Raw genomic sequence first — 23,213 nt, 5'->3', positions numbered from 1 at the left:
TTTGGGTTGGTTGGTTTTGTTTTTTTGTTTGTTTGTTTGCTTTGGTCCTTGTTTGTTTGTTTGTTTTTGCTGCAGCATTTTAATCTGGTCTCTTTTTGGAATTTTCTGTTGCATTCCTGAGCCTGGTTCTGGAATCTTCATTTCAGATTGAGCAGGATCTTGTTTCTGTTCCTTGGTAGATGTCTGAAGTGCAAAATCTACTTGATCATAACTTTCTGTGGGGTTTACTGCAGGGTAGTCTGCACATAAAGACCCTGAAGTCATGTGAAATAGGAGCCTTGACCTCAAGACACAATAAAGTTGGCTGGTTTGGTTGTGGCTCAAAAGGTCACTTTTTCAGGGGCTGCCTCTGAGTGCTGTTTTAAACTAATTATTACCTTTGATTTTAACTTAACATTTGTTAAAAAAAAAAAGAAGAAGAAAAATAAAGGAAAAAAAGAAAGATGAAAAGGAAATGAAAGGAAAAGGAAAAGGGAAACAAAACCCTCAGTTACTACTATTTAAACAGTTTGACTGGCATGTATATCACATTATGGGCATGTGAAAAGACAAGATTTCTGCCTGAGGAGCTTATAGTGTAAAATAGACAGAAAGCACCGTGAATAATAAAAGCAGACAGAGCAGAGATTTGTACGTTTACGTGGGAAGAGTGGGGAGGTGCATAGAGACATATGCAGAGCTGAGAAACATTCTACCAATTGATGCTGATTATGATACTTTTCTTCCTTGCTCTATTTTCATGTACGTATGGTAATAGCTTTGTTTTTCTCTATTTGCTTGTTTGTCAGAGAGATATTCTATCACAGATGATCATCTTCTGCTTTGCCTTTCTATTCTAGGTTCTAGGACAATAGGTAACACACACACATCTTTATTTTTCTACTTGGCCATAATATATAACACTGAAATCCTTCCAAAAATGTTATATATGCTTTCCTTGGCAGATTTTCCCAAGTATAACCCACAGTGACTCACGACTGCAAAGTATAATTCACAATTAACAGTAAATAAAAATGAACTTGAAATTTTGGACTTTTGACACTACCATCCCCTGACAAATGCCATCTTCAGGTTTGTTGTTGTTGTTGTTTTAATATATAAAATGTTCATAAACTGACAAACAAAAAAAATATTTAGTCAATCTCTTTTTTCCTTATGCTCATCTGCATTAGGCATTTGAAAATAGAAAAAGAAAAAAGAGAGCTAAACAGCTCAGCTCTTTAACAAAGGATGAAGGCTTCGTTCTTTTTAGGTGTTGAAAGTGAGACGCTGTTAGAAATAGGAGTATCAGAAAAGGTGACGGAACAAGCCGAGAAATTACGCTGCAGTCAATCAGCCGGACCAGATGGTATTCATCCGAGAGTTCTAACAGAACCAAGGACCGGCACAAGTGAGCTGCTAACAAAAATATGTAATTTATCATTAAAAACAGCTACCGTACGAGAGCACTGGAGAATGGCCAAGGTTGTACCCATCTCTTAAAAAGGTGCTAATGATGATCCTGGGAATTATAAACCAGTAACTCTTACTTCAGTACTAGGAAACTGTTCAGAGAATCGCTGCACATAATGTGCCGAGGCACACAGATAGGAAGGGAAAGCTGCAGTGCTCCCACTGAAATCCTCTCAGCCCTCTTAGAACTACAGGAAAGAGTTAACGAACTAGTCAATAAAGTAGAACCAGAAGATGCAATTTATTTAGTGTTTCCAAAAGCTTATAGTAAAGTCTCTCTGAAGAAAAACCACAGCAGCTCCAGAATTAAAACCCAGTTATGCTGAAAAACTGACTAGAGGATGGAAAACTATATATATATATATACATCAGACTGCTTTGAATCGTGCCCCTTGAAAGCTTTTTATAAACACTAGCAGATGCCCACCACTTCCAAATGAGCTGGTTTTACTGGAGGTTAAGGTGCTTACCTGGAATTGAAGGGACAGCTGTGGCAGAACCAGGGCTTCGGCTATGGAGCAGCAGGTTCCAGAGTTGCACTCAGCTCCCCAGGCTGCAGAGGGATCAGCAGTCGTGCAAGCAGAGAGGTTAACTCTGAATTGCCCCTGGGATCAATAGTAGCAATAAGGATGGGTTTGTCCAATGTGTTCATTAACCACCTTAAACATCTTCCAGAATGAGGATGGTAACATTTGTTTTCACTGCTACAGCCTCAGCTTGCTTGCTGGTGTTCAGACCTAGTGCCCATTGATCTAAACGGGAAAATTCATGATAGCACTTGGCCATTTATTGAGTTAACTGAATTTCGGCAAAACCTAAAGAAATTCCGGAGTAAGCCAGAGAACTAGGATAGAATGGCAACGTAATGGCAGGCAAAATTAAACAGACTAATGCTGAGGAGTTTGTGCTGGAAAATATTGTCAAGAACTGATGGCAGTTAATTAGCCTAGGAAAATATAAGCATCATTCACTGAAAAAACTACCCAGCGTATTGCAGTAGCTTAAAAACGTACAAAAGCAGATGAGACACTCGGATACATTAAAAACCAAAAAGATGGCTAAACATAAAATATTACTACATGATTTCATGAGTAAAAGTTGCATTTCTGGACATCCTGTCGTATTTTTGTCACTGTGTTATAGCAAAGCGAGGAAACACAGAGAAATGCAGTAAACATGATTAATGAAACAGGAGATGGGACCAAGTTAGAAGATAGACTTAGAAGAAATCATTTAATTTAGAAGCATGAAGAGGATGAGGAGTTTTAGGGCCACATAAAATATCAGTTGATGCAGAAGAGCTCGGATGTTCCTGTCTATTCTGTTTCATTTCAGAAAAAAATAAGTGGGAAGGATATTTAAATGAATATATGGAGATGTTTGGTTTTTTGTTGTTGTTGTTGTTGTTTTCCTTAGAATATATGGCTGAGTTGTGGAATTTATTTTTGCTACAGAAGATCATGGAAAATGGCTTTGGGGGCAAATTGCTATGCGTTAGTACAAAAAAAAAAATAAGGAAGAAGGAAGAGATTAGAAAAGAGAAACAAGAGCTAAGAGATGAGGAAGAGTAACTCTGCCATGTCTTCCCATCCCCATAGATCCTCTGTTTGTCCCTTCACACAGTGGCTAGCAGAGGAAAACCCAAGTAACCTATGACCCACACCATCCTGAGCAATGTGTTTTCCTCACTAAAACCATTACTTTTTCTGACAGAAGGTCTGCTGTGGGTCTCTCCTGCTCCTTCTTTTGAGGCAGGACGGAGAGGCAGAGAGAGCAGAACACAGCCAGCCCAGAGCCTGGTCTCCTGCCAGGGTTGGGCCTGCACAGCCCGAAATCGCTTCCATCCCCATGCGCCAGTGCAGTCCCCTGAGAGGGGAGAGAGCAGTGGGAACTCCGCATGCCTCTCCTGGTGGAATTTCTCAGCACTTTTTCCTTCCTCAGGATTTTTCCCAAGAGAAAGGAGTATTTAGCCTTCACTTAGCTTTACTGAAGTATTAGACATTTATTTGATTAAGTACAGCATCTGCAGCCACACTAGCTAGAATAAAAATTACAAGGGCTATCAATCCTCATCCTTCAGGGCATGAGCTGATCGCCAGCTGGGGTTGGGAAGAAATTCCCCAGTGCTGCCATGAGGTGCAGGGTACTGCCTCCTGCACCGGGCGCTGTGCGAAGTTGGGAGCACAGGGCCGGATGGGCCCTGGCCTCAGTGCAGGGATTCCTTTGTTCCCAGGCTGGGTGTCTGTACTGCATGAGTTTGTCATCGTGTCAAAATCAAGCATTAATTATAATTCTGAAAATGCGGGAATATTCATGAATTATTATGTTGGCAATAACCATGTGTAATACAATACAGACAAAAACAATGTCTGCTGCTGCGCAGCAAAAGGAAGTTGACGGCTTTGAGCACAAGGCACTTTCTGTTTCCAGTTACCCTCCAGAACTCCTTGCACCCGAGAGTCAACGCCTTGGAGAATAATAACGTAATTGCAATTCTGTTTTATGGTATTCTGACAACAAATTTGATTCAATAGTGTCTGCACAGTTCAAACAAAACAAAGCACTCCAAGAGTTTGACTGCGCGATGCTGATATTCTTTATGAGCTTGAATTTAATCCAGAGAATGGCATGACGGTCTTGGTGAACATACTTTAAATAAAATTTCCTACTCCGGTACTCCAGTCCCATCAGCATTTTGATAGAACTCAGAGGAAAAAAAACCCGATAGCTGCTTTATTCCTGTCATGTTCTTTTTGTAAAGCAACTCTCGGAGATGATTGCGAGAGTACATTAAAGGCATGCATTTTCGAAGTTAGTCAGTTGTCAAAGTGATTTTGAGGGTTGACAATCACATTTAAGACAAATATAGAAATCTGAAGGAAATGCTTACAAGCAATTCTGTATTCTGGGCAATGATTTAGTTTGGAAATGCATCCAGTTCAAGGGTTAAATGAAAGCAAAAGCAATCACTTCAACCATGTTTTTGAAGAAAATAAAACAGCTTGATGTAAGCTAAATGAAGGGGGTCTGTGACTTAAAAGGAATGGACAGATAGAGAAAAAGGTCAGAAGATTAAATTTTCCCTAAGGGAAAAGTCGTTCTTTGGAATCATTAACCTCCTTCTAGGTCACTACTGAAAAAAACAGCAGGAAATCCTACTGCTCCTAGAAAGATGGGTGCCTCGTATACCGCCCACTGACCTACCAGCACTGTGGCAAACAGAAATGTGCTTACAAATTCTCCTCCAGGCGTGCTTGGTTTTAGCATGCCCATTTTAAAGTAATACGATCTTTTAGCTGAACTCTGAAGTGCATCCGTAAAGGCAATATTATAGGGTCCCTGGATGTTAAAAAGAAGAATCACTTGTTTAAACGTCTTTTAACAGGGAGAAATCTGGAAGTGGGGTTTGCAAATTTAAAAGTTGGTCAGTGATATGTATCCATTACCCATTTCTCTTTAGGTCCAAAATTAATCATCATAATTTCAATGCATTTTAGCGACTTCTTGAAACCTAAAACACACTGTCAGCATGCCAGAAGCAGCAGTACGCCTCAAAATATCTTTTTGTTTCAAAGAAACTACCTTCAGAGTGTGTTTCTCTGTTTCTACTGTAAGCCAAATCCGCTTGTTCCTAAAGGAGTCCGAAAGTAGACGTTACTCCAAGTAGGAGGATCGGTATACCAAAATATATACATACATGCATATGTATGTAAGTGATAAATACTACTAAAGCATTTGGAAGACATTCTGTAGCATTTATCAGATTATATTCAGATGAACAATCTTACCAATATTGGTGGAAACAAGTATTTTATCACAGTCAAGCCTCAGAATAAGTGAGGAATACTACATGCAGTCATTTTGCACCACACAATACCATGAAGCAGCATTCATATTTACATTGAATATGACCTCTTTTTCTTCCCTGCTTCCTCCAGAAATAAAACTCTCGAACAAGATAAATGTGAATTCCTGTTTGCTTTTGACAGAAACCCCAGTCCAGCAAGGACTGGCAGCAAACAGCCTGTGGCTGTGCAATGCCCCTTGCCTACATGGAGACTCCAGGCGAAGTCTGCACCCTCCTGCAGAATCAATGACTTCACGTTTAAGATTTGTACTGCAAGAAACTAGTCTAAAAACTATCTTAAAATCTTTTGTGTTAAAATCATTTTGTCCTTTTTCAGGAGAAAAAAATGCATTCGTTCAGAAGAAAATTCTAATGTAAGAATTCTTATTTATGTTAGTAGTAAGACTTCAGCAACTTCAAGGTACAGTGCACTGCAGAAAAAGTGAGAATATTGGCTCATCTTTTAAGATGTTTCAAAACACAGCCCCTCTGAATGACCATTGATCCTTAATTTGGTGTAGTCTTTTTTTTCCCCCATTATTTTTACATGTATGAAATTAAAAAAGAAAAACTGAGCAGGAATGATCACAATCAATTTGCTGCCCTGTACTGCTTTGATTTCTAAAATCGTGCATTTTATAAAAAGCCACTTTTCACATGTAAGCAAGATCTGTCAAAATTTCAGAAGACAATAGCACGACCTCTGGAGAATAAAGGCATTGAAAGAAGTAGCTAAGAGAAAGACAAATACAGCATAGTTTGTGGGAATTAGCACCCTTTACAAAGCCTAGATGAGGGCAGAATCACACTGAATCACATTCTTCCACTGCAATAATTTTTAGTCTTGTTCACATAACTGAATAGCCAATAAGCACAGATCTCCTCCTGAATGCTTGCAGTCCATTACGTAGCATAAATTGGGCACGCAGGTAATGATTTCGTGATATGAAGAAAGAGAATGACGTGCCTCGCTTGTTTGCTAGCCAAAATGCATTTCTGAAGCAGGAAATCAAAAACACATCCCGAGCCCTGCAAGTAGGCTGCCCGCATTCACCCTGCTGCCATTAGAGGCTGTCAGGAGGCTGTCAGCTCCAGGAGCCACCACCACCCAGGGCAAGGCTCCCCCGTTGCCTCCTCCCTGAAAGCCAGCTTTCTGACCACCCTTTGCTAACAAATAGTGAGGAAATACTGCACTGCTGTTGCAGCTGCTTAGAGAACTCCCCAAATTCAGTGCAAACACTGCTCTGAAACAAAGCAACGGGAGAATGCTGCAGCAGAGACCTCAGCTGAGAGGCAAGATGCAAGATTTATTATGACACAGTGCAGAGGATATCTGAAAGAGAAGTCTAACCAAAGCATTAATGTGTCTTTTCCTCTTTCCTCCCCTCTCCCTCCTACCCCCCACATTCTTTTCCCTTGCAATTCCTATATATATATATATATATAATTGTTTCTTTTCTCAAGTGAAACAGCATCTAAAATGATCAAGAATTTTAGGAGGTGACTATTTCTTAAGATCTTTTCTACTTGTTTTGTTCTGTGTTTCAGTGTTCTCTACCCACAGGACTCTGAAACACTGAAATTTCAGCAGTTCATATGTCTGCCTGCCCACCTCCTTTATTAAAGGGTTGTGTTTCTCTTCTGTCAACACCTATTCTTTACCATACATCTCTGCTATCATTCAGGAAAATGCTGGCATAGCCCTTTTTTTCTTTTTTTTTTCTCCTTTTAAATTCGTTTCTGTAGCCAGGCTTTTCCTTTTAAGTCTCCTTCATTTCTGTCATCGGTTTCAACCCCAAAGTTCTCACTTTTGCAAGACAATGCGCTATTTTCACACATGTAAAACACTGGGTAAAGTGGAATCGCAGATGTCACATTTACATGTTTATGTTTTTTGCCTTTTTTTTCCCTCTGCCTGTCGCTCAGTTCAGCTCTCCAAGCCCAAGGTACTGCAACGGAGGTGAGATTCCCTGCATTCCTCTGCCCAGAGCTCTGGCTCCCTGAAACAAGCAGGTATCTCAAAATACGTGGCAGCTTCAGTTCCAGGGATAAAAGCATTCGCTGCGAAATCCAACCATGACCCATGCACAGACATTTGCAGTCTTTCCCACACGTGACCGTAAACCAGCCTAGTTAATTTTCTGTACGCTCTTGGCCCTTTTTATGTTGAAAAAATAAAAATAAAAAAGAAAGAAAGAAAGCAGAAAAAACACTCTCCCAGGTGGAAAGGTGAGTTGTGGGGAAGAAAATCCCCCACGCTGCCGAAGTTCCCCACCAGCATGGCAGAGGGGACCTGCTTTTGGCTCAGCGTGGAGAGGCCGTGGGATCCGCCCCTAGATCCGGCAGGTCGGTGGGATGCCACGACCCCGTGCCCCGCAGCTCGCTCCTTTGTTCCGGGGCTGGCAGTCGGAGCCCTATGGCCATAGATGGGGTCACTGCAGGGGTCCCCGCTCCCATGATGTGGTCCCCAGCCCTGCTCCTATATGGGGTATGCATACTGCTGGGTTTTATTAATGATTTCTGGGGTGCTCGGATGCTTTAAAAAGGAGCCGTGTGTGTAAAAAATGCACTCCATGGAAAGGGCATCACAAATTGAATTTGGCTTCTCTGAACACATTTGTCTGGATGTACGTGAGCTCACAGCCCAGGTGTGAGTCACTCTGCCCCAAGCTCCAGCTTCTTGTGCCACACCAGCCCACAGCTCCCTGCTCCTCAGATTTTTCAAAGCCTTCCAGTTTGGCCAGATCAGACTCTTTTTCACAGAAACAAAAAAAGGCTCGTTGCTGTCACCAAAAGTGACACCCTCCACATACATCTCCCTCCCCCTCCTGCACATCCAATTATCAAGTCTCTTTTCCAAAGTATGAGATCTCTAGAGCTTCTCAATGAAGGGTTTGTAATAATTCTTTTAACATGGCAAAACACCACATTATTCCCTAAACATTAATGTTGCATGAATGCGAGACTTCTTTTCCCCATGAAATTTCCTTTTTGATTTTACAAAACAGAAAGTGCAATTTAAAACAATGCTAATGGAGCTCCTATATTCCATAATCCAAAAGAATTTGGTGTGGTGCCAACAACCAGCTTGCTAAACTGCTTGTCTGAGGCACCCACCTGACCTCCAACAAGGGCACACAGGCCCTTCCTTCTATGGCAGAACCCCGTGTGACACACCACAGTGTTTTTGGCTGTTTGTATTTTGGAAAACTAGAGCATTATATTCCAGACCTTAAAAAACACCACTCAATGACCTGGCACCAGCTAAACTTCTACTTAGAATCACAGAATGGCTTAGGTTGGAGGCAACCTCAAAGCCCATTCAGTCTACCCCCTGGCTTGAGCAGGGCTGCCACCTGCCAGATCAGTCTGCCCAGGGCCCCATCCAACCTGGCCTTGAGTGCCTCTGGGGATGAGGCACCTATAAAAGCCATGAGATGTGAACATCTTCTCAGTTAAGCAGCAGTCTTTTTCACTTGCTCCCACTAGAGTTCAGGTTCTAGAGAGGTGACACATACACAGTGAGTTCAATGAATTGTAAAACAAATTTCAGTAACACATAATCTGAGTTATGTTATAGATTGCAGACAAGAGGAAAGGCAGTTCCACAGACGCATCCTGCCCACACTGTCCTTCAGCTGTTTTTATAAGACAGGGTTCTTTCTGTCCTCTGTGGTGCTTGGATAAGGCTCTGAACTCTAAGCACTTGAATAAGTTGAGATGCTACAGTATTTGCCAGAGGAGAAGGCCACAGCACAGACACAGAAGAGAGGGAGAGACTGTGGCTGTTTTCATGCTTTTGCATCCTCTTGGAGAGGTGAAGTCAAGGGGTGGCTGCTTGAAGGCTGCCCAGCAAAACAGCCAAGGGAGTTTGCTAAGGACTTGGCAACACAGATATGCACAACTACAATCAAAATATCTGAGGATATATACTCTTTCTTGTTGGAAGCAGCATCTTGCTGTTTCTATCTTTGGAGTTAATATTTAAAGACTAGAGCTCTAATACACTCCAAGACACTCTTTTATTTCCTTTCATGGGGTCACTTTACTGTATTTTCTTGTTTAAATAACTTGTAAAAGATGCATCTGGCAGATCCACCTTGAAAACTGATTTTTTTAACCTGTTCATGTCATTATGCAGTACTAGCACTATGTTCCACATTGATGTACCATTGAAACACCTCCATGCCCTATTTTATGCTCAGGTGCCACCTCTCAGAGACCAAGAAAGCATGAAACTGGATACTGTTCCAGCAGTTTCGTGCACCTATGATTTGGCTAAACAAAAACAAAATAGCTTTTCATGCTTATTGATCTTTTCCTTTCTCCTTTGTTTCTTTCTTCTTTATTTTTTTTTCCCATTTTTATGCTTCACTGACTGTAAGCTTCAGTAAGGATGTGTTTCTCAAAAGGAGCTGAAGTTTCTATTCTCAGTATATTAGAAATTCTGCATTTTAGTGACTCCCACCAACGTTAATATTCCCCCCTCACAAAAGCGGTCCTAACCAAGGATATTAAAAAAAAAAAAAAAAAAGAAAGGTTGATCTTTAAGTAATACATATGATATTAGTTTTTCCGTTTTAAAATAATCACATTATTGCAGACATTTTAATAGCTGTAGAGGTTGCTATGTATTAACATGATTCATGGTCCTTGACAGCAGTGTCTCTGAAAATCCCACAGGAATGCAAAATACAAAACTCCACACACGTTCAAATTTTACTGCCTGCAGCTAAAAGAGGGGAAAAAAACTTAAAACTGTTGAAACCCTTCAACTTTAAAAGCATTAATAGATGGTCCCAGGGGATTAAATCTAAATCTTAATGTGTAAAAATCAAGTTAATAACCACAGAGATTAATATGGTTGCATTTGATTATTGTGATAATGCAAACAATTAGTACTGCTAAAGTGAGATATATTAGCCTCCTACTTGCCCCACACACATCTGCAAAGCATTGAAAATAAATGGAAATAAAACATTTTTCTCTGAAAGATTTTTCTTCTCTCCTTTTGCCACTGTTTTATTTTCTCTGTAGCTGACTCATTTTTTAAATTATAATTGTTAATATTTTATTATTAAGACTCTCTTTTATACAACTCTTATAAAATTGGTTGCCATAACCATCCATTCCACATTGTCAGGAAGATATGCATTCCTCACCAATACTAGTAAATAAACAAATCTTTCAGCTAAACGATGTGACTTTTTTTTGTTTGTTTTGTTTTGTTTTTTTGCCATGCGCATGTTTTAACCTGAGAAAAATATGAACTTCTTCCTAGTCCATTGTAAATAAATCATTATAATCCAGAGTGCCCTGGGAACAGAGCCGGGCATCTAATCCAATTATATTTTAGGTGGAGCTGGTAGTACCACCTCTTCTTAATGGCTGACACTTCCCCACTTCCCATTACAAAACCTTCTTTTCAGTTGTATTAGGCTGTGCCATGCTTCAAGTGTTCAGCTAACGCTCCCCATGCTAGATACCTGCCTTGCTTTGATTTATTTGTTGTCTTGAAATTTTAGCAAAAATAGCTCAGTGATTTCCAAGAAGAAGATTGTAGGCAATATATTACTTTACCCACATCAGAAAAAGGTCTTTGTAGCTATTTAATAGATTAACTCAAATATTTCCACAGACATCATCTTTGGTACAGAGGAAGACCTACCCTGATGTCACAAATATGAAAACAGACTGAATTTGGCCAAATCCTAAAGTTCAGTAGGCACTTTTCAGGAATTTGGCAGTGACATTCTCCAAAGACTTTGTACCAACAGCCTGCTCTATGTGGGGAAACTTTGCTCTTCAGTTATTGCACCCAAATGTCCTGGCTGCATGTGTTCATCAAATCATCTAGGTTGGAAAAGAACATCAAGTCCAACTATCAACCTGACCTACTGAGTCTCACCACTAAACCACGTTCCTTAGTACCACATCCACATGTCTCTGAAATGCATCCAGGGATAGTACGCACAAGTTTTTAAAGGCTGATTTCACGCTACAAGGCACTCAAAATGTAGGAAAAATTAGAATAGCTTACAAAGCCCTAATTACTATCTTGTTGTTTGTTTGTTTGTTTGTTTGTTTTATCTTCAGTGTGATATGGATGAACTCATCAGAGGACTGGGTAGGAGATGTAGTACAGAAGGACCAGTACATGGTGTGTGGCAGGAAAAGGAGGGAGATCCTCCAAGCTGAAAGTTGTCCTACACAGAAGACTCTATCCTTGCTCATTTACTCATCTGCAACACTCTGAGGATCCCAATGGCAGACTGTTCATTCGTGGTCACTTTCCTGTGTTTTGTGAGTATTTCACTTGACACTTCAGCAGTCTGCCCTCCCAAGTGCCCGTTGCTTGTGGCTGCATCTGGGATGGGTGCTGAGGATACATGTGTCTGTGCAATGCTGAGCACTCTGACAAACTGGGGTGCATGGACTTGGATTGGCCATCTATAATTAGGGTGAACATTGGATTTGGTTAAAGGCTGGTTGCCTCAGTTCCCCTTTGAAAAATGGGAGTAACACCAACCTACCTCTCATACGAGTGTTGTGAAAATGAATGAATTACTATTTATGAAGTACTGTAATGATGAGTGCCCATGAGGAACAGCCCATGAGGAAATTAATTATTCTATCTTTGGAGCAGGGTTTGAATAGTGAGCAGTAAATAGGATGTAGGACCATTACACTGAATAACGAGAATGAAGCTGATGAATAACATTCACTCTGCACCGTCAATGAGATAGGGGCTTAAAGAAGAAAACAGTAAGAAGTCAAATGATTGCGGGACATATCAAAGTATACGATTAAATAATTCTGCTTTGCTCCAGCCTTGGAGTGCTTGGTCCTTGCCAGGGACACTGCAGGCCCTCCCAGCTCTGATGATACGGATGTGTTGTGCAGTTAAGCATCCCCTGTGACCCTGTCTTCTCTCTCCAACAGTTCCTAACCCAATTTCTGAGCCCAGCCAACCCAGCCTCCTCCCATGTGACTCATAGCTGCAGTTTCCTTGCTCAGCTGGGCCCTGACTCAAACAGCCATTCAAGCTTCCCTCCCTTCATCCCCAGCTGTCAACCCTAGTTCCTATAAAAACAGGAAAAAGCACATTCCTAACACCAAGACACCTTCCTCTACCAAAATTCTAGGGCAGCTCAAAATCAGACAGATAACAGAGCTTCAGAAGAAGACCTGGGATAATCAGAAATATGCACAAATACATGAACACGTGCAAACATACATAAATTTCCTAACTGCAGCGGCTACAACATTGTCATCAGAAATTTTTCCAAAATTTATTCTCCCCAGTATTTATCTGGAGTGGTGTAGGTTGGAAATGACAACTGAAAACAGTATTTTCCAACAGAATATTTCAGCAGCCACAGTCTCAATAGTTGGTGGTCCTATGCTTCTTGCATAATGTTAATATCAAAGTATATAAGAAAGAGAACTCAAATGCTAGTTTTCTGTGCTTTGAGGCTGGAGTACAAGTGTATCTATACAGTACACTTTTTTTTTTTTTTTTTTTTTTAATAAAATTACCTCAGAAATAAGAACGAGTCAACAACAAAGCAGAATGCAGGTCATACTAATTCCAGGTATCCCAAACTTCAAAGAAAGCAGTGAACAAATACCTTTAGCAAGCAAGCTCAGATTTGAAAACACATGTTGTTCAGATCAGCTCACCGTTTGTTTCATTACCTTTTAAGCCATATATCTTTCAAGATAATCTCAAGTTTTCCATGTTTTACACCAAAGGATAAATCAAGATTTCTCTTTTTAGGTGCTTTATTTGTAGTTCATGTATGACCAAGATTCTCTCTTAAATTAGGCATTTTATAAAGGTTAACTTTCTCAACTTAGGATTTGTCTCCAAAGGATTAGTAACTGTCTATCTTTTACCTTTGGTGTCAATGCTGTTGTGCTCAATGAGGGAAAGAAACTTAAAAAGAATATCTCTTTGTGCTATGCAAGCCGATCTCAGAACGAGAAGACACAACTCTGAGCTTTTAGCTACAGCTGGCTGGGTAGGAGACTGATCAGAGCAGCAGCTGCACTTTTCCTGTGACTTTTCAAGGAACATAGCAGTTTATGCCAGTATAGCTGTTCATGAAAGAGACTTGAGGGCTACGATAGGAGCAAAGGAGCAGAAAAAGAAAGGGGGAAAGAGACCTGGCTTTATCTGTCCAAACAATTATTCCAGTCTTGTCAAAGAAATAAATGGAAGGAAGATAGCGCAAACCAAGCTGAGGCAAGTCTTTTGTTCCTTCATCTTGAAAAGAATTGAGTCAGGAAGAGTAACTAACAACCAACAACAATTATGACTGAAGTAGCATGAACTGCTCAAGAAATATGTTGGATCTCCTACCTCTGTGAGCAAATGATGCTAGTGACACTCAGGTAGTATGCATCTTGTGTTCTTTGAACCTGTGATGCTTACTGCCCAAAGCTTCATTGCTATTCTGAAGGCTTATGTAGCCCCAAACACAATAGGAAGAAGAGCTGAAAAGTATCAGGGGATTAGCTGAATTACTGCTAATCATAGAATTGCTCAGGTTGGAAAAGACCTTCCAGATCAACAAGTCCAACCTCAACCTATCCATAATACCCTACCTCTAACAGCCCACTGCTACATCACGTCCGTGAGCACCACATCCAGATGGTTTTTAAACAATTTCAGAGACGGTGACTGAACCACCTCCCTGTGGAGCCTATTCCAGTGCTTAACTACCCTTTCTGTAAAGAAGTTTTTCCTTACATCCAACCTAAACCTCCCCTGGTGCAACTTGAGGCCATTTCCCCTTGTCCTGTCACCTGTCACCAGTGAGAAGAGACCAACCCCGCTCTCACTGCAATCACCTTTCCTAATGATGGGGAAAATCTAAAAAGTGGTTGCAGCACGTCTTGGACTGACCGGTCCATAAATCATTATTACTTGGAGAGGTTCATCACACTGTAGATTTTCTGCATGCATCCTGACCTTTGCTGTGATTTGACTTGTCATAATCCAGTAGAGAACAAAGTCTACTTTGTGACAAACCATTTCACTGACTCAGCACCTGAAATACGTTGACAAGGGCATGGAAAGAAGATATTACACCACCAGGGAATTCTAGCAGGGTGGAAAACCATCCAGGATGCGTGACCTTGATACCATCCAGCCCAGACAATTCCCTATGCTATCAATCTACATGTTTACTAACTCCAGCACAGCAGTGTGTTGCTTGGTGCAACTGCTGCCAGTCCCCATTTCACCCCAGCTAAATTCCCATTGTTTCCCATTATGCACTGATGGCCAGTAGAGTTGTCCGCAGAATTTGGCACTTCTTCAAGAGCAAGAAGAGAGGAGTTCAGACAGCCTAGAAGGAGGAGAATGAGGATGCTAGGACAGAGTTATTCCTCTTCAAGAAGGCATAGAGGTGTAAAAGACTTGACACAAAAGCAGCCAGGTCCTCAGCTCCAAGTGGGTTCGCTGCCAGAAACCAGGCATCAGGGATTTTACACTGTAGAACTGTGTCAATGTCTGTGTATTTAGTCACACTTTCCTGTAATAAAAATAAATTTTAGGCACTGTGCTTCTGATAACATGGGAACTGGCACATAATTCATGTTTCCAGAGCTGTTTTTTCCTGATCCTGTTTTCCCAACATTTTCATGAGTAAATCTCATTTTTGTCTTTCAGCACTTTATTTTTTTATTTTTTATTTTTTTTCATCTCTTTCAAGCACTGTTTCCAGTGCCCTTCTCCCTGGACTATGCCCAACCACAGTGGTCTGCATTTGTAATTACGGCAGAAACTTGTCTCATGACTAGGCGATGACTAGAGATAATTCCCCAGAAGAAACACCTACAGATGAATGCCATTTCTACTCTTTTCCTCTCCATTTTCTTGGAATTGTCAGGCTGCAGCCCACCCACTGCTTATTATTTTTAACCCTTCAAGCTATATCTTTTGTTTTGAATTGAATTACTTCTAAATATTAGAAGGCTAAAAGAACACTGGCTTACCTACCAACTACTCCCTAATGTCCTAATATGACTGTAATTTGCAGACGAAAATCAGCCTACTTGCCTGTCCCTGCATTTGGCAGCAATAACAACACTAGTGCAACTTATTCTGTACAGATGATGAAAACACATTAAACTCTTTCAGAAAAATGGCATAAGGTGTTGTGCCCAGGTGATTCTACATAAGTTGCAACTCCATCAGAAAGAAAAAGCAAAGCCCTGCACTCCGCATGAAAAGATCATTGGAGCTGTGTTGTTTGTGTATTTTTTTCCATAATCTAATGCTTAGATGGCAAATCTGGATGAAGGATTATGATTTTCTTAATGGTCAATATTTAAGATCAGGTGTTTTAGCTCTCAAGTATTCATGAAATAATCTGGGAATAATTAGACAAAAGAGTAACGTTTTCACTGAGGCAACATGTTTTTAAATGCATTTCTTGGGATTTTTTTTTCAGATCTCCAAGTTGGAAGATAAAAGAACCAAATGGAAATAACTTGGGAACAAAGAGAACTGGACTGTGACACCTCCTGGCATCAGCCATGCCTCTCGGCAGAGTGCAGAGCTGCTTTCAAGGCAAATGTTTGGCTGTGGTGTATCATTTCCAGGTTAGGAACATGCTTGCATTGCTTGATACACTACAGAGCACTGAACCTTGCAACCTGTGCTAGTCTTGTTTCTAACCTCACATTTTTGGAGTAGCGAGTTTTATTTAGTAATACAAAGAGTGACATCATTTCCTTTAGTGCAGCATGCACAGGAATTCTGTGCACGGGACACAAAAGTTCCTACAAAGTTTGTGCAAATGTCAGAAGCTTGGGCCACAGAATATCACACTACATCTGTGAGCTGGTGTTGAACGAGCTAAAGGTGAAAGAAATGCTATTGTTCCAGCTCAGCAGAAGCACCTTCAGTCACCCATAGTCATCCATATCTTGGGAAAAGCAAAAGCGCAAGTGTAGACATGAAACAACCAATTCTCCATGAGCTGTATGAACGGAACTGCTGAGGCATCCTCTGGGGAATCCTCAGCACTGTCCCTGGGTACTTTCAGCTGGTTTCCAAGTGGCTGTGCAGAGCTGCTTAGCCATATCTCCTCCGTGGGAGTGAGATTAACATGTGTATGTGTGTGCACGTGTGTGTGGGTGTGTAGTTTATGTTCACAACAAAATTAACGGCTTTGTAACATAAACATGGATTAGCATTTCACCTTTTTTTTTTTTTTCTGGGGAAAAAGCCAGTTGACTTCTTTTTGCAAAATAGAGAGTATTATTCTGCCATTTTCACCCCTGCACAGCAATCAAAAACACTATCTCAAGCACTATCTAAGTATTGATGTTGTGGATACACAGCTAAATAATGAGATATTCCAAAGAATTCATGAATGTTTTGGGTTCTGAGTCAGCTTCAAATTTCCACAGAAGTGAAAAAGGACTCAAAAAATTTTTGTTTTTCATCAGGGGTTCCTGATTCTCTGGGGTTAACATAATGTGATATTTTTCAATACCTTTACACATCTAAGTTGTACCAGATATTAATTGTAGCATTGCTTCAATGACTTGGTTCCTGGTAACTAACAAAAAATTTTCCCCTTGATGATATTGCACTCCCAATCCCCAGGTGCACTGCACCTGATAGGGGTGCCCAGAACAGCAATGAGCAGGGCCTTGAGCAGGCAAGCAAGAAATCAAAGGCTTGATCATCTACTGGGAGGCAGCTCCTTTGTGCTGCTGAGGCAGGGAAAAGTGGCTGGAATCAGTCGTTCTCTCCTCTTTTCTTTCAAGAAGGTGATGTTCCTCCTCTACCAGCTTCCATCTGTGGTGCAAGAGAGCTTCTGGGCTCTAGAATGGGTATAACAATCCTTAATCTCAGACTGAAACCAGGATCAGGCCAATATTACTTCAGGGACCCAGGAAGCACAGCATCATTTCTGGCTCCCACACAGCCTTCACCTGCGATGCACCGAGCAGAGTCCAAAATATATTTTGCATACAAATTAATGAGATACATTTATAGCACCCCTTAGACAGCTTTATTCTGTTAGTGCTTACCTTTATTACTATGTAACATACTCAGCTCTCATTGTCATAAATTGTGCTCTGCTTTTGAAGGGGGAAAATAATTCCATATAAAAGATAAATAAATACGGAGAATAAAATCCAACCGGCTCCTACATGGCTACTGGAAAATGGCAAAGTCATCCCATACATAAGTAAAACATCAGATCCTGACACCTAGTGATTAGAATCCTTCTCCTGACTTTGACATGCCCAAAGTGAATGTGTGGGGGAACATCTCCATGCAGTAGGACGGTGACTCCACCATTGCAGCTCAGGGGTATTTTGCAGGCTTAGGAGCCAGTGGTGAAGGTGGTGTGGCTTTAAAATGCGTAAATGTGGATAAAATAAGCTTCTATCTACAGCAGGATTCAGATAATTCCACTGATGATGTGTATATTGCTTCTGAAGATAGTTAGAAAAATGGAAACAAAAGAATTGCAAATGGCTTTCTGTTGCTCTTGGCCACTGGTTCTTGGGATGCTCAGGCCACTTCCACATTGCTCAGCCTCTTTAGACTTCAATTTGTAGCAGAAACACAGTTCTGCTCCTAGTCAGCCCCTCACCCATCCCTGCGAAATCACAAATTGCATCCCAGCAGATTAAGGTGAATTTGAATCAACAGCAGCTTAAGTGAGCAAATAAATGAACTGCAACAGCATTGGAAGGTAAGTACACAGCCATTTCATCACTTCAGAGGGACTCTCCAGCCAGGTATAGAGGCAGGGCTGGGGGCAAGCTCCCACCTCTCTGCAGGTGCCCCACCAGGGCTCATGAGTCAGAACCATCAGATGTTAAGGAAAACTTCTCTGAAGTGGTATTATTTGATGTTGAAGGCTGCAAAATTGAACTCCAATGTAGGAAGATTTTTAAGTTAAATTACCTTATTCCTGTTCAGAATTCGTGGGAAAAAACCTTCACCTTCTTTAAAACAAACAAACAAACAAACAAACAACTATTTCATCCTCTACAGATAAACAGAAGAATGGAACCATCTGGACTATACAGCATTCCTCCCAACATGCCATTTTTAGCAGAAGTCCCTTTATTCTGTAGAAACTTTCCTGTACTTTGTGGCAACAGACTGGGGCAACTGGGGTGGCTATCCACTTTGGGGGACAATACACACCTTCTGGACACAGAAACCTCTGCTCTCTATAGGTGGTGTGGCCATTTGGCCACATGCAGTGACTATTAGTGAGTGTTTTTAAATAGCTCATCAAACTAAACTTATTTATTAGACAGTAAACTGCCTAAAAAACTTTAACTCTAGTCCTGCCCTGCTGGCACAGGTTCTACAGTGTCTTCATATGATACATCCTCCTCACTGGCCCTACAGATAATTGGCAATCCATAATTAAAGCAGCACAGATGATACCCCCACCATGCAGAAAACGCGGGCCCATATTTTCAGCAAGATGACATTCTTGGGGGTATATGACAGCAAAACAAACAAACAAACAAATGAATAGAAACTGTCTTTCCTTCCAGACATGCTTCTTAAAAGGGTACTATTGTCTACCATTCATAACTAGCTGCATTTATGAGTAATAGAATACTTCCTTGCATGTGAGGATAAATGTACAGTATTATGGCATAATAAGCTAGGATGTATTTCAGCAGAGCTTTGAGTAAGTGAAAATTGCAATTCAGAGGTTATCTTGAAGATCAAATCCCCAGTCAGAAAGCTATATTGTTGCCTTCATTTTCCTTTCTCAACTCCATGAAGGCTTAATTGGCAGCTAGCTTACATTGTGATCTCCTAGCTTCTTAAAATTTTCTTTTTTGTAACAGATTTTTTTTAATGAGCATTTTCTCCAGGGAATTAATTATTACTTTGACTGGTATATTCATATATTTCTATCAAGAAGTTTTATAAATTACCAAACTCTTGACAGAGTGTGCAACCATAAAAATCACAAAGAGTATCTGTAGTTCTTTCTAATCCCATTAAATCATTTTTTTTTATCTGAAGCTCATTCTCTTCTTTTGTTAAATGACAACATTCAGATTCAGTGGCAGCTAACGTCTAATGTGCATGTTCTGTGACACTGCTATGGATTTACAGAAGCTGCGCCATAAGAAGAAATACATGTCACAAAGTGAGAAGAGCTCAAATGAATGAAGAGTTTCATCACTGCATGAGCATCATTTCTGCAGAGAGAATGCTCATTACAGACTTGACTTTTCTACCTTGTTTACATTTTATGCAGAGCTTTTAGAAACACGCTCACTGTGAGGCACTCTGTGGGAAAACATACTTTCAGCATCAGTCACCATATTAACAGGGGGCCAAACCCTGGGGCCTCGGCTCTGTCTTGAGACAAGCAAACTTCAATCAGGTTAAGGACTGAGACAAGCCCAGAGGCTTAGGTAGTGCCTTAGCCACAGACCCTTAACAAGGAAAACACTACACAGCTGTGTGGCTCCAGGTTCAGAAGCTGAACACACCAGCTATATGCTTATATGTCCAGCCTTGGTCCACAGGGAAGACACTCTGTGCCCGCCTAGCAAAGCTTCTCCTTTTCCACATCCCTTTTCTTGGTCTCCTCCTTCCATTGCCATGGTCTAAAATTTGCATCCCATCTTTTTCCTGGATGAAAATGACTCTGGCAAATTTTGGGTTTCAGACACGTTTATCGTTGTGTCGTGCCTTCCACAGATCAGACTGCAGACTTTCAACTCTTGTATTTGTTCTACTTTCCCTTCCATAAGCTCTGCTCCCAGCGGGCAGGCTTAGGGAGGAGAAGCATGGGGGTGCGTGTCCTGCTGCCAACAGTGGTGATGGTTGGCTCTCACCACCAATGCTCATCCCCACACATAGCCCTTCTGCAGCAGTAAGGGGGCACCTTGTTTCTGTCTACTTTCTCTTCTTTCTGCCTAGATTGGCTTGCTGGAGTTAAAGTTACCCTCGGTGTTCAAGTTACAACTTCGTAACAAATGAAAACAGCAATTAAAGCTGCCACTTCATTCTTAAGTCACACCATTTTGTCTAATTGCAATATATATAATACATAAGATCATGCTGTGCTGGGGAATGTATATGCAATAACTGAACACAGTGGCATGATTTAGGACAGGCTGGCTTTGAATTTCTTTGTGTGAGCAGGTGGTGTTTCTACACTGCCTCAAATATATTTAACATGACACTATAAGGTCAAACTTGCCTCTTCTGAGGGCTTGGCTTTATTAGTAGCCCAAATAATAAGTAGCAAAAGAGAAACTTCAACCAAAGCTCTCTTTCTAGAGTTCCAGAAGGAATTCTTTGGATTTGCTCTCAGTTTGCCCATTCAGAAGGTGTTTACATACGTCTTATGTTTAAAGGGATTTCCCAGGACTACTTTAAGAGAATTGCAATAGGTAAACTTGTTCCTGCTAAGTTACTGTCTGTCAGATGAGATGGAGGAAATGGAGGTTTGCTCTTTGGCCACACCATCTGTAAAAAACAAAACACAGTCTCATCTTACACCTGCATCTGCCTCATAATGGAAGGACAAATACAGTACGTACCACACCCATTTTAAGAAAGGGGAGAAAATGCTTGTGCCAACTACATGCCCTATTTTAATAAAAGCTCGACAGTAAGCAGTCCTCTAGGACAAAGGCACTGAGGTAAGTGAAAGATGGGACAGACCGCCCTGTGCATTTGCCAAAGGCTGACTGTGGCAGGGTACCTGGATAGTTTTCTTCACTGCAATGACAGATTTTCTTGACTAAAGAAATGCAGTAGGTCTCATCTCTATGGACTTCTGAAAAGTAGGTAATAAGGTGCCACATGGGAAATTATTAGTGAAGCTGAAGAAGATGGGAATTAGTTCAAAAAGTATAACGTGAATAAGAAACTAACGAATGGGAAATGTCAACAGCTTGTGGTGAAGAGAGAGCTTCAGTTCCGGAATGAGGTTACTTGTTGCAAGGATCTGGGCTTACAAGGTTACTAGGACCTAGCCTTTATTTGTGAGCTTCATTTTGAGCATGGGGTGAAAAAAGTAGGGCTGTGCTAGAAAAAAAAGTTACTGGTCACAAAACTCTGGGATACATAAAAACTGCAGAATGAACCAGAAGAAGAAAACCATACAAAGTGCAGAATTTTGTACTTTGAGGTCATTATCACACAAACTTTTGCTCTTCAGCTTGAAATGGAAAGAGGGAAGACAAAGGTTCCTGTTGGTCATGCACAAGACTTAAATTGAGAGACTAATGAGAATGGCAGACACAATCCACAAATGGTGATAGTTCCCATGGAGGCACAGCAGTGCCAGCAACCATACAAGGGGCCTCCTCCAAGCTCTGCGAGCTACTCTTGGACACTGTGTCCAGGAGGGACACTTCAAACGGTGAGAGGGAGGTGGAAAAGTCTTGGGTTACAAGGGAAATGAGAACCCAGCCAAGCAGGAAGCCATACAAAAATGTCACCTGTGCAGAACAGTAAACCATAGGCTGACAGAGAATTTGATAATTTCTTGTAGAAATACCAAGGAGGCAAACACTGGGCACCAAGAATAGCTACTTAACTTAAAGGATATGTCACAAACATAAACGTATGTATAAACAGTATAAATCTAGGCTGAATATTAGAAGCAGATTCTAAACACTATAGACTTGAGCTTCTAAAAGAGCCTTTCAGCAGAAATTGTGAACAATGATCTCTTTACTTAGGGGGATGGGGACTATGATTATAAAATGGCATTGCGTGACAATAACCACCCATGTTAATACAGGAGATAGAGCTTAGTGACTGCAGAGGTCTTTTCTAGTTCTCTGCTCCTATGAAGCACTTGATTTTACCAGTTTCAAGATTCTTTTTTTCTAACTTAAACTCTTCAACAGGCTCAATTTGGAAATGCTTTAAAAATGCACAGCATAGGATAAGGAAAAGTGAAAGTTAAAAATGTATGGTGCCTTACCTATATACTTGTTTGGTGACGATTTGTTTCTTGCCAGCTCTATGCAAAGTTACTTGTATTGAGGGGATTCTTAGTCTTTTACTTCTACCTTCAATACAACATTAAAAATTGAGGGCCCAAGGGGAATAATGTCATTCTACTATGAGAAATATACTAAATAAGGGTGGAAATATTCATGGAGAGAATTCTCCTAAATGCAGATGCCATGGAAATATCTCCTTTTAACATTTGTGTCAAATGTTTCAAACTTGGAGCAGTGCAACTTCATGCCCATTTTTGTCACTTTGAAAGATTATATTCTGCTTTTTGCTATATCTGTACTAATTTTCCCTCCCCAGATTTTTTAACACAGTGATCCACATCCTATCCCCACACATTGCTGAAACGAGCCAAAGTCAAGGCAGAAATCTCAGAGGGAAACAAGGTGGGTAGATATATGCTGAAATTTAATCTTTCTGAGCTGGTGTTACTTCTAGTAAAAAATAAGAGGGGGAAAAAGAGGTGAAACATTTCTGTATCTTCAGGCTAGTTTTAGCACAGGTTGACTGGTGGACATTTCAGTACAAGCATGGTAAGTTTGGCCCAAAGACTTCCACAATTGGCTGCTGTCACCATGGCTGGTTTTATGCAGTAGTGTGTCAGTGATGAGGGAAAGAGACAAGCCTGTCCTATAGAAGATAACTAGAAGAAGCTCCTAAAAATTTCAAGGGTCCTTCCCATATGTAATTTTTCCTAAAGGACTTTGGTGTCCTCATCCCTGAATTGATCATTAGAGGAAATTTGTGAGGTTCTCTGTACTGAGTGCCGTGGTCAGTGGGCATGTTTGTGATGGATTGATGGTTGCACTAGATGATCATAGAGGTCTTTTCCAACCTTAACGATTCTATGATTCTATGATAATTTACATATAATTGCTGGTCGAAGTCAGGATCCTTTGTTTTCTG

General features: G+C 40.8%; 1 protein-coding gene across 1 annotated transcript in view; it reads right to left on the bottom strand.

Moving 5' to 3' along the window:
* Positions 1–1,945, bottom strand: part of ZNF521 (zinc finger protein 521) — a 236,906-nt gene extending 234,961 nt beyond the window's left edge. Inside the window, exon 1 of the mRNA XM_065752588.1 lies at positions 1,923–1,945. The gene's annotated coding sequence lies outside the window, so the exon portion shown is untranslated. The remainder of the gene's footprint in view (positions 1–1,922) is intronic.
* Positions 1,946–23,213: the final 21,268 nt, after the last annotated feature.

The sequence above is a fragment of the Cyrtonyx montezumae genome, unplaced genomic scaffold, assembly GCF_038088225.1.
Source record: "Cyrtonyx montezumae isolate F1298 unplaced genomic scaffold, pur_monq_1.0 scaffold_8, whole genome shotgun sequence".
NCBI lineage: Eukaryota > Metazoa > Chordata > Aves > Galliformes > Odontophoridae > Cyrtonyx > Cyrtonyx montezumae.
Note: the sequence above shows the minus strand (reverse complement) of the source record. Positions and strands in the feature narration are given on the sequence as shown.